Source organism: Leucoraja erinacea, chromosome 8, assembly GCF_028641065.1.
Source record: "Leucoraja erinacea ecotype New England chromosome 8, Leri_hhj_1, whole genome shotgun sequence".
In the NCBI taxonomy this organism is placed as follows: Eukaryota; Metazoa; Chordata; class Chondrichthyes; order Rajiformes; family Rajidae; genus Leucoraja; species Leucoraja erinaceus.
Window position 1 is genome coordinate 15,120,468 of NC_073384.1, and position 11,333 is coordinate 15,131,800.

General features: G+C 43.7%; 1 protein-coding gene across 2 annotated transcripts in view; it reads right to left on the reverse strand.

Moving 5' to 3' along the window:
• tab2 (TGF-beta activated kinase 1 (MAP3K7) binding protein 2) overlaps positions 1 to 7,599 on the reverse strand; it is a 41,048-nt gene extending 33,449 nt beyond the window's left edge. Inside the window, exons 1-2 of one of the 2 annotated variants that reach the window (XM_055639025.1) lie at positions 7,463 to 7,599; positions 1,443 to 1,517 (exon numbers count right to left, since the gene is read on the reverse strand). The gene's annotated coding sequence lies outside the window, so the exon portion shown is untranslated. Of the gene's footprint in view, positions 1 to 1,442; positions 1,518 to 7,017; positions 7,349 to 7,462 lie in introns of those variants that run through there. The other variant, XM_055639027.1, reaches the window with a different exon arrangement.
• Positions 7,600 to 11,333: the final 3,734 nt, after the last annotated feature.

Consider the following 11,333-nt stretch of genomic DNA (forward strand, 5'->3'; position numbering starts at 1 on the left):
ACCCCCAGCACCATAGTTCCTCAGACTCAGAAACAGCTTCTTCTCATCTGTTATCAGGCATATGAACTGTCCTTGCATAAGCTAGGATACAGTCCAATTCTCATCCTCCTCTTTGGGGACATTGGACTTTGTCTCTGGAATTATTGTGCTGTAATGCTGAGAAATACATTCTGCACTCTGTATCCTTCCCTTAATTTTGCCTATTGTACTTGAGTTTGGCTTGATTGTATTTATGTACAATATCAGATTTGATTGGATAGCATGCAAATTAAAGCTTTTCACTGCACATGACAATAATAAACCTAAACCTAGTCCCAGTACCTAGTTCACCATCAGGCCTATTGCTGGTCCAAAGATATGGCATTTATTGTGTCATCAGGTCCATCTCTGATGGCCAGAGTCCAGACATTTATCCCACCATCACTCCCAACACCAGACTATCGCAAGCTTGTATCTTATAGGCTGCTTTTCCTCACAACACACTATTTGCGCCTTCAGGATATCCTTCACAAGGGCCTCAAAGGAAGCAATCAGTAATAGCACAGTCTCACGCAAGTTGGTTTTCACAAATGCACCAAAGAGTTTTGGGGGGGGGGGGGGGGGGGGGGGGGGTGGAATGGGGTTTAATATTTCCTGTGCATAGGTCACCAACATAAATCTACAAGTCTTTGGGGAACTGAAATAAATTTCCAGTGGGCTGTTTCAATAACATTATATATTTTACACTAACTGTGAAGCTTCTTTAAGTAGAATACATACATTTATCAGTTTTATGCAATGTTTTTCCGCACTCAAGATCACACTTAATAATCCATTGACCTTTTGGCTGGCAGGAACATGACCACAATCCAGGCAGATAGTCTAGTATAGTACCTGCACAATCTGGTCTGTTTTCTTTTGAATGAAACATAAACTGGTATTCCATCTCCTTTCTCATAGAGGTCCCATGGCACAACATTAAAAAAAAAACACGCAGCTCTCTCTGGAATGGTGGCAATCTCTCAATCACCAAGACAGATAATCTGATCATTCCTTCAAGGATGCCAGTGGGAACTTGGTATGGAAAAATTAGCTGTTGCATTTCTCTGCTTTACAATAGTAACTCAACATTAATTAAAAGAGAAAATCAAAAGTACTGCATATGCTGAACATCCGAAACAAAACAGAAAATGTTAGAAATACCTAGGTCAGGCAATATCAGTGGAAAGTCGAAATGAGTGAAAGCTGCCCAAGCAAAATATGAGAAAGGAATGTCTGCTTTGGAAAGATGAACAATTTGACCTAATATTTAAAACATACAATATAAGTTGGTTGCTTTATACAAAAGTATTCAGCATTTCCTGTTTCAATTAGCATTTAATAGGTGGCATTGTAGGTTGGAAAGGTACTACCTGTATATAAAACAAGGTACTATATAAAATAGCTCTATCTTCTTTACTTACCTCAGATTGGTTCATTCTTCTTATGTGACTGACTCCTCCACCTCCCAACTGCATTGCCCAGATCCACAAGATTGTCTGCACAGATGACCAATGTATAAAATTAATTGAAAGTCACATACTTGTAAAAAAGAAAATAATTCACATGACCTTCCCGTCTCAATTTAACTTCTCTATACTGCCTTCAACATTTTCTGGTTATTCATAGAATGTTTCCTCTCCAAATCCTTAAAAAGTTACCTGTTTTTATGTGCCTTCTGAGAAGAACACTCCCTATATTTTGAATAAAACATTCACAACATTCAGAAAAAACACTCCACTAAATTGTTAACACTAGGCCCTTCCCAGAATGGAGAATGGTTAAATTTATATTCAAAAGAGTTAGTGTCAAATGAAACAGTAGCACACATTTTATTTAAAAGAGAATTAAATCCACACTAGAATAAAAAAATTGATGCCTTTCAGTGTACAACACCACCACACAAGGGTCACACTGCTAAATAAGTTAATGTTCTATCACACACTGTTTACCAAACACTTAAGGGCCTGTCCCACTCGTGTGTCCTTGGCACGCAAATTACGCGACCTCGTGGTCGCGTTGAGGCGTACGGGCATCGTATGACCGCGCGGGGCCAGTCCCACTTAGAAGCGCGGAGGGGTATGTAGTTATGCGCGACATCGCTCGGGGCACCAAAATTTTTGTAGTGAACGAAATCTTCGAGTGCCAACAGCCAGCCGCGGAACTGACAGCCAAAATGGGACAGGCCCAAGACCCTGGCACTACGCAACGTCTCACCTTCAACAGCAGCAGAAGCAGGCAAACGATTGCCGAACTCTGCCTGGGGCTCACGGCTGTTGTGATCCGGATCCGCCCCCACTTCTACTCCCAGAGTTGGGCCAAGAAAATTGAAGATAGACACAACATGCAGTAGTATCTCAGCGGGACCAGCAGCATCTCTGGAGAGAAGCAATGGGTGACGTTTCGGGTCAAGACCCTTCTTTTCAGAACTGAAGAAGTCTCGACACGAATCGTCACCCATTGCTTCTCTTCAGAGATGCTGCCGGTCCTGCTGAGTTCCTCCAGCTTTGTGTCCATCTTCAAATGACGTCCCAGGCTCCAGACGGCTGTGCGTACGCATGTAATTCTCGCCCGACCTTCGCAAGCTCATCGCGGCTCAACGCGACCACGAGGCCGCGTAATTTGCGCGCCAAGGACACATAAGTGGGACAGGCCCTTTACCAACAATTAATCAGGCCCTAAGCACTGTAATAGAACCTCTTCAAGCAGTGTACTTTTCATTTGCCCAGAGCTTTCCCATTCTTTATTCTAATATTTGAGCTTATACAAGATTTTACCATAGAAGTTATTGATTCTAAATACATGTGGCTATTCTAGTTTCATCAATTTTTGACAAGTGCTTTCTAAAGAATCTCTTGCTTCTACATTCACCCTTCTATAAATGGGTTTTAAAAACTTTCATGTCACCTCCTGCTCTTTAAGAATTTTATTTGACCCTTCAATGACATTCACTTTTAAAAGCCACTAGATTACCGAGACACATAAAAATAAGATCTGACCAGAGGAAAATTCAAACAATGGGAAATTAACTCTGCAGAAATGATTTAGAATGCAAAGATCAGATAAACACAGGACGTGCATAAACCATTATATCAAACAACAAGAAAAACACAGAAGAAAAATTGATTGATATGGGGAAATTAAGAAAACATTGGGGCTCATTCATAGAAAAGATTAGTGAGGTTGGGGGAAGAGCACCACAAAATGAAGGAGACAGTCCTCCTCCACATTATTGAAAAATTACTTTCTCTGATTTTCATTAGACATTAGATGCAGATCAGAAGTGGGCCTACAATCATTAGGTGATTGGGGCAGTGGTTTAATCACTCAAACTGCAATAGGACCTGCTGGTTTTCATCTACCGGATTACATCCTGAGGAAGAAGCTACTGGTAATCATAATTTCCATAATTGTGGAAAGGACATTTTTCCTAGTTTCATTGTTGGCAAACTATTGGAACCATGTGGTATAAAATTAAGCATATGCATAAAGAACAATCAATGAACATAGATATCCAATGTAGATCATATTTGATCAGCCTTTAACGTTATTTGTAGTCGGAGGATACATGAAGGAAATATTGTGAATGTGGTTTATAAAGATTTACAAAAGGAGATGCAACATATGTGGGTTTTCGTAAAAACATTTGGTGCATTAGACACGAACAGGTGAAAATAGTATGGGTATTTGCCACTGGATTTAAAGGGAATGATGAAACAGTCAAAGGGCAAGTTGGTCCAGGAAGATATGATGAATGGCACACCAGAGTCTGGAACTTTTATTATTATGTACAATAAAAAATGGATGTAGGAACAAAGGCAGCAGTGAAATCAGTCAATGAAAATAAACCTGGGGAGTACAGCAAACTGCTGCAGAGGATTATGCCAGATTCAAAAGGAGCGAAGCAGATGTAATTGAATGTAGAAAAATATTGACTAATATATTCTGAAAAAAGGAAAAAGTAAATCCATTTGAATCAGTACGATTTTAAATTGGTTAAAGAGTGAAACTGATCTAGCTACCAGTACCAGCCAACACGGTTAGAGAAACAGCAAAGGCAATCTTGATATTGTGTCCAAATGTAAAGAAGCTTGTATGACACTTCCATATTTGGTGCAGTACAGTTCTTAGCAGGACTATTAAGAAAGAGAAAAAACTTTAAAGCATAGGCTCAACAGGATGTTACCAGTGGTTTACAAACTTAAAGATCTGAAGGGATTATATTTATTTATTCATTTTTCAGCCCAGCATTTACTACCTATCTCTGATTTTCTCAAGACGTTGGGCAGGACAGTTTACTTGATGGGGATCAGTAATTCAATAGAATCCTCTGGTTACTAACCCTCCAATCAAGGGATGGTGTTTTCTCCCTGTCAACTTAATTAAAACAAGGTTTTGTGCATAGAAATTTAACACTTCAGCTGGTAGAGCAGGTAGATCTTATACAATTAGTCTTTTATAGAGTCACAGTTATACGGAATGGAAACAGGCCTTTAGCCGAACACACTGTGCCAACTAAGATGTCTATCTGAGCTAGTCCTATTTGCTTGTGTTTGGCCTTTTTATTTTCCCGAACCTGCCTAAATGTATTTTAAACACTATAATTATACCATCCTCTGCAGCTTTTTCAACATAACCATCACCCTCTGCCAATAAAGGTTAGAAATAACTATGTTAAATTAAAAAACAATCAAAGAGAAATTTAAGGGGGAAAAGCTTTTGTGTGGATGTTGAACTCCCTGTAACAAACTGAGGTCAAAGCAGTGCCAATAAGTACGCTAAATATTTACTTGATAATTGCTGCAATAAGTAAAAAGCTTGGAGAGTTCTGGGATTTGGCTGGGTGGCTTACATGGACAGTTCAATATCAGCATACTTGACAGACAATGCTTAGATGAACAATTAACAAAAACTACACAAAAATTCAGGAAACGTCTTGAATAGTCTGCAGCATACTGAAGGGTACAAAATACATGCAAATTCAAGATTTTCCTCTCAACATGTGGTATCATCCTTCCTCGTCAATTTAACCTTTTTCAGCCATTGCAAGCAGAGTCTGGGATTAAAAGATGCCAGTTATTACATGTCAAATCTTAACCTGGGCTCATCAGCAAGGGGTTCAAACATATTAACTAGGTTGTTAGACCAGTACTGAAAGCATACTGCATAGTTGAGGAGAGCCCATATTTTGGATGAAATGTTGAACCTGGTCTTTCAGGCAACTGTACAACAAATCACAGGGACTATTTCAAAGATTCACTGAACAAGTTAATTTTTTATCCCTCATCCATCTTGGATATAACAATATGATTACTGGACATTGTCTCTGGTGTTTTTTTAAAGACAATCCATGCTAAATGGCTTTACTGCATTACCGCAAAATTGTTCGATGGACTGTAAACTGCTCACGGACATTCTGAAATAAATACAAGCATTTCTTTGATGACCACCAAATGTCTGAGAAAAAATAACAAAATTAATATACAGTGGAATGGGCTCTATATAAGACTCAAAGATAGAAACTGGCACCATTCATCGTGTACAGCCTTCTTCAATATTATCGAGTTGAAAACTTATCTAGTCAACCCCAATTGCAAAGGGATTAAACCAAAACAAACTATTTCTCTCTCCATTGTCACTCTGACACAGTTGTTTGCAGCATTGCTTTTTTTCCACTTGAGTTCTTCAGTATCTGCAGTATTTTATTTTTAAGATAACTGGCAAAAGAAAAAGGGAGAATTTGGCTTGTGATCTGCACTACCTGAAAACTGGAAGCAGATTTGATCCAAACTTCCAAAAATACTGAAAATAAATAAAAAATAATTGGGCAAATAGGAAGAGTATAGTTAGTGGTGATAATGAGGTGAGGGGGTGCTGAGTTTGTCTTATTAAATAGCTCTATGATCTCTCTACGAATCTATATTTGTTTAAGGTTAGAGTAACCAATCATAGCTTTCAGAGTTCAATCAGCACAGCCAAGATAAATCAAGGATTAGAGTTTGTTCAGGGTAGAGTTGACCAGCGTCCTGCAATCTATTCAGGTAGCATCAAACTATTGAGACATAAATTTGTAGGCTGATCTGAAATGAACTAGTCAAGAATCCCAATCATACAGTGACATGACTTTCTCTCCTGTCTTCCATACAGCAAGGTGTGTAGTCTAAAGTACAAGTAATCTGACCAGTTCAGCCAGATGCCATCATAGAGAGACAGAATAGGTTGTAACCTACCATTCTTAGTCATGTCAATATTAATCTAATTTAACTGCATGTTTGTGCACTTCACATCAGACTACCCTGAAGGAATAATCTTAATAATCCCAGTCTGAAGAAGGGTTTCGGCCCGAAACTTTGCCTATTTCCTTCGCTCCATAGATGCTGCTGCACCCGCTGAGTTTCTCCAGCTTTTTTGTGTAATCCAACAACTCACTTTGGCAACTGATAATATTCATTAACTCTCCATGGGCAAACAGCAACTCAGTTGCAAACTTAGCATGTTGATCACACTGATAAGTGAATAAACTCCCATTGTCACTATGGAGACACAAACAACTTTGTTTTTGGTCTAGATTCCAGCAACTGGAAAGTGCTTGAGGAATTCAGCAGGACATGCAACATCTGTGGAGGCAATAGGTTGGCAATGTTTTGGATCAGTCTGAAGAAAGGTTCTGACTCGAAAGGCTGCCTGTCATTCCCTTCACATATGTTGCCTGGCCCACCGAGTTCCCCCAGCACACTTTTTTTGCCCACTGTCACTACTTTATGTCCACATTTCCCAAACGCAAGGTGTCTGGACTGACTAACAGGCAAATGCTGAATACTCAGGCCACCTTTGCCCATGTTAACAGTTTCTTGCAACGAAGCAGTCAAGCTACACCTTTCCATTTAAAAAAAAGGACATTAAACGGGGCACATAGTACATAAAACCAAAAATTACAAAGAGTTGCCCGACTTCCAGACTGATCAACACTCGGAGCAAAATCCATGCACTAAAACTCACAGAGAAAAAGTGCTTCAGGCCACATAGATAAGATGTTTGAGAAAGGTCACTGGCCACAATAAGTTACTCCAAGGAACGAAAGTGGACTGTCCACACTGACAGGGGCCCAGGCCACACGCTGCAGGGATCTGGGACACAGCGGCCCGTCCAAACGATGTTCAGTAAATGGGCCCTTGGACGTGGCAACGAAGCCGAGCTTCCCCCCTCCCAATATAGGATGCGCTCTGGGGGGCGGGAGAGAGCAGTGGAAGCCCCAGAGCACCGGGTTGGGGGTTGGACTGGACTGGCAGGCGGCGGTGCTGGAAGCCCGCAGCAGCGGGAGGGGAGGGCCTGTGACAGCCGGGGGCTGATCCGCAGGTCCCGGGCCCCGTCGCTGCTCCCGGTAGCTGGGGCGCCGCGTTAACAGGCGAAGCGATCAAACGCCGCCGCGAGTTCTTCCTCTTACCGTCAGCGCTGTCGTCGTCGCCGCCGCTCCTCCCTCGTTGCAAGCGGCTCCACCCAGCCAGCCGGATGGCTCTCAGTGGCGGCCGTCGCCGAGCCAAGCGAAACCAAAATACCAGCACAACATGGCGGGGGGGGGGGGGGGGGGGGGGGGGGGGGGGGGGAGGGGGGTTGGCTGACGGCAAAGCTCGCGAGCGCCGGCCCAGCCTCGCGAGAGCGATCCCGTCTCGCGGCACTCGACCCGCGCCAGGGGCGGGAAAGCTGATGCGAGCGAGCGAGGGCGTGGCCTAGACCGTGCTCCTTCAACGGCTTTCAATGTTGTGATAGCAACAGCCGTTACCGAGGTGTGAGAGAGGTGAGGGGTGATCAGCAAATAGGGATAAGAAGCAAAATATTGGAAAGAGGGGACTGAAAGAAAACATGGTCACAGGGCCATTCCACATGGACAGCACCGGAGGTGAGGATTGAACCCAGGTCGCTGGAGGTGTGAGGTTGGGGAGATTTACAGCCGTGCCGTGGTGTTCCATCCTTGCTGAGGAATTATATACTGTCCAAAGTGGAATGGTTATTTCCTTACATAATGACTCCAAAATGGTAAATGACCTGGAACAATCCCAAACTCTTATCCAAATGGAACAAGATTTTACATGTCAGATGCGAGTCACTGCTGAGCAACAGCCAGAAGCCTCTCCCGTCAGACATAACGAGTTCCAGTGAAGACAAATTTCATAACATCCGCCTACAACGGACAGGATACAGAGGAAGCTTCAGCCGAGTGTGTTGCAATGATGATGTTAGAAGTTTGAAAAACGTCTTGTTTGAAGTGCCGGCATGCATACTGGTGTACGAGCAAAATGATGGGAATATTTAAATCAACACAGGAGGCATTTCAGCCCATCGGTTGTTGCTGGTTCCCGGCAGAGCTGTCACATCAGTTTGTTTTAATTATTTTCCCAATAGCTTATTTTTTGCTACATACCTACACTGCAACAGCCAGGTTCAGGAATAGCTGCTTCCCCACAGCCATCAGGCTGCTAAACCTGGCTCGGACAAAACTCTGATTATTAATAACCCATTATCTGTTATTTGCATTTATCAGTTTATGTATTCGTGTGTGTATATATTTATATTATGGTATATGGACACACTGATCTGTTATGTAGTAAATCCCTACTATGTTCTGTTGTGCTGAAGCAAAGCAAGAATTTCATTGTCCTATCAGGGACACATGACAATAAACTCACTTGAACTTGAAGGTTTGCGGTAATTCTACTAGCTTTTCTTTGAGATGTGGGAAGAAGCCAGAGCACTGTGCAGAAGCTACGTATACAGGAAGGTAGACACAAAACGCTGGAGTAACTCAGTGGGCCAGGCAGCATCTATGGAGAGAAGGAATGGGTTGCGTTTCGGATCGAGACCCTTCTTCAGACTGATGTCGGGAGTGGGCAGGACAGAGATAGAATGTAGCCAGAGACTGTAAGACTGGTGGGAGAACTGGGAAGGGGGAGGGGATGGAGAGAGGGAAAGCAAGGGCTATTTGAAGTTAGAGGTCAATGTTCATACCGCTGGGGTGTAAGCTACCCAAGCGAAATATGAGGTGCTGTTCCTCCAATTTGCTCTGGGCCTCACTCTGACTATGGAGGAGGCCCAGGACAGAAAGGTCAGATTGGGAATGGGAGGGGGAGTTATAGTGCTGAGCCACCGGGAGATCAGGTAGTTTAAGGCGGACTGAGCGGAAGTGTTCAGTAAAACAAATGCCGAGCCTGCGATTGGTCTTGCTGATTTGCAGAAGTTGAAACCTGGGACAGATACAGTAGATGAGGTTGGAGGAGGTGCAAGTGAACCTCTACCTCACATGAAAAGACTGTCAGGGGTCCTTGGATGGAGTCGCGCGGGGAGGTAAAGGGACACGTGTTGCATTTCCTGCGGTTGCAGGGGAAACTACCTGGGGAGGGGGTCGTTTGGGTATGAAGGGACGAGTTGACCAGGGAGTTGCGGAGGGAACGGTCTGCGGAAAGCAGAATGGGGTGAAGATGTGGCCAGTAGTGAGATCCCGTTGGAGGTGGCAAAAGTGTTGGAGGATTTATATGCTGTACTAGACTAAGTGGGACCCGTTGGGTCCCATGTTCACACGGGAGGGCTGGTCCCCCGAAGCAATATTCCATCTCTCCACCAATTCCAATATTGGTGGCCAGTGGGGGTGGGGTGGGGGCTTTCTGGAGCGCTAGTATGGGCGTTGTTGGCTGCAGGGACTACTGGTCTCCAGAGGGTTAGTATGGACATTGTGTGCCAAATAGATTCTTGGGGCGGCAGCTCAGTCCCTCAGCCTGATGTGCTGGCAGCTCACTTACGGCTGGTGGGCTGGCAGTTGACTCACGGCTATACCTTGAAATTCCATTTCAAGCAGAGTGCAAGGCCACCAAATTCAAATCCATTTTCAGACCATTTCAAGCAGGGTGCAAGGCCACCAAATTCAAGTGCAGTTTAATACCTCTTTGAGCAGGGTGCAAGGCCACAAAATTCAAGTGCAGTTTCATACCGCTTCAAGCAGGGTGCAAGGCCACCAAATTCAGGTTCAGTTTCCTACCACTTCAAGCAGGGTGCAAGGCCACCAAATTCAAATGTAGTTTCATACCATTTCATGCAGGGTGCAACGACACCACATTCAAATGCAGTTTCATACCATTTCATGCAGGGTGCAAGGCCACCACATTCAAATGCAATTTCATACTATTTCTAGCAGGGTGAAACCACCATAAAAACCACCATAAAACCACACAAAACACCACACTCACAGATCAGTAGACATTCAGTGTGTTCAGTTGATTCACAGCTCAGACAGTCGTGAACACTCCCTCCCCCATCATGCAGAGACTGAGCCACACCCACACTTCCGGGTTTTTTAATCCCTCCCCCTCCCACTGGAAAAGGTGGCGTGATTGACAGGAGAGAGATTCTCAACATTTTTTAAACTAATAACACTTTTGTTTTTAATTGATGGGAAGAATCCTCTGCACCTGATGAGCGGAGGGGGACTGAGTAAGATGGCCAAAAATCACAGCCATAAGTGGTAGCGTTTTATCTAAATTCAATATAGTTCAAACAGGAAATCAAGTTTAGACAAACAACCATTTGCAGGCAGCGCCTTTTCACTTCAACCCACACCCCCCAAGCAACCGTTTGCAGGCAGTGCCTTTTCACTTCAACCCAAACCCCCCCCAAGCAACCATTTGCAGGCAGTGCCCTTTCACTTCAACCCAAACCCTCCAAACAACCATTTGCAGGCAGTGTCTTTTTACTTCAAACCAACCATATTTCATTTTCAAACCACATTAAGGGCACTCACAGTTGAGTAATAATAATAATAATGGATGGGATTTATATAGCGCCTTTCTAGATACTCAAGGCGCTTTACATCGCATTATTCATTCACTCCTCAGTCACACTCGGTGGTGGTGAGCTACTTCTGCAGCCACAGCTGCCCTGGGGCAGACTGACGGAAGCGTGGCTGCTAATCTGCGCCTACGGCCCCTCCGACCACCACCAATCACTCACACACATTCACACGCAGGCAAAGATGGGTTAAGTGTCTTGCCCAAGGACACAACGACAGTATGCACTCCAAGCGGGATTCGAACTGGCTACCTTCCGGTCGCCAGCCGAACACTTAGCCCATTGCGCCTGTCGTGTTCAGTGTTATTCAGAGCTCAGAGAGACCTGATCCTCTGGCTTCCTACATCTTGCAGAGACTGAGTGAGGCACACTGCTTCCTGGTTTTATAGTCCCTCCTCCTCCCTCCAGCAGGGGCAGCAGAGAGAATGGCAAATTATTTAAAACAATTAATATCTCTGATTTTTAATCGATTGGAAAAATCC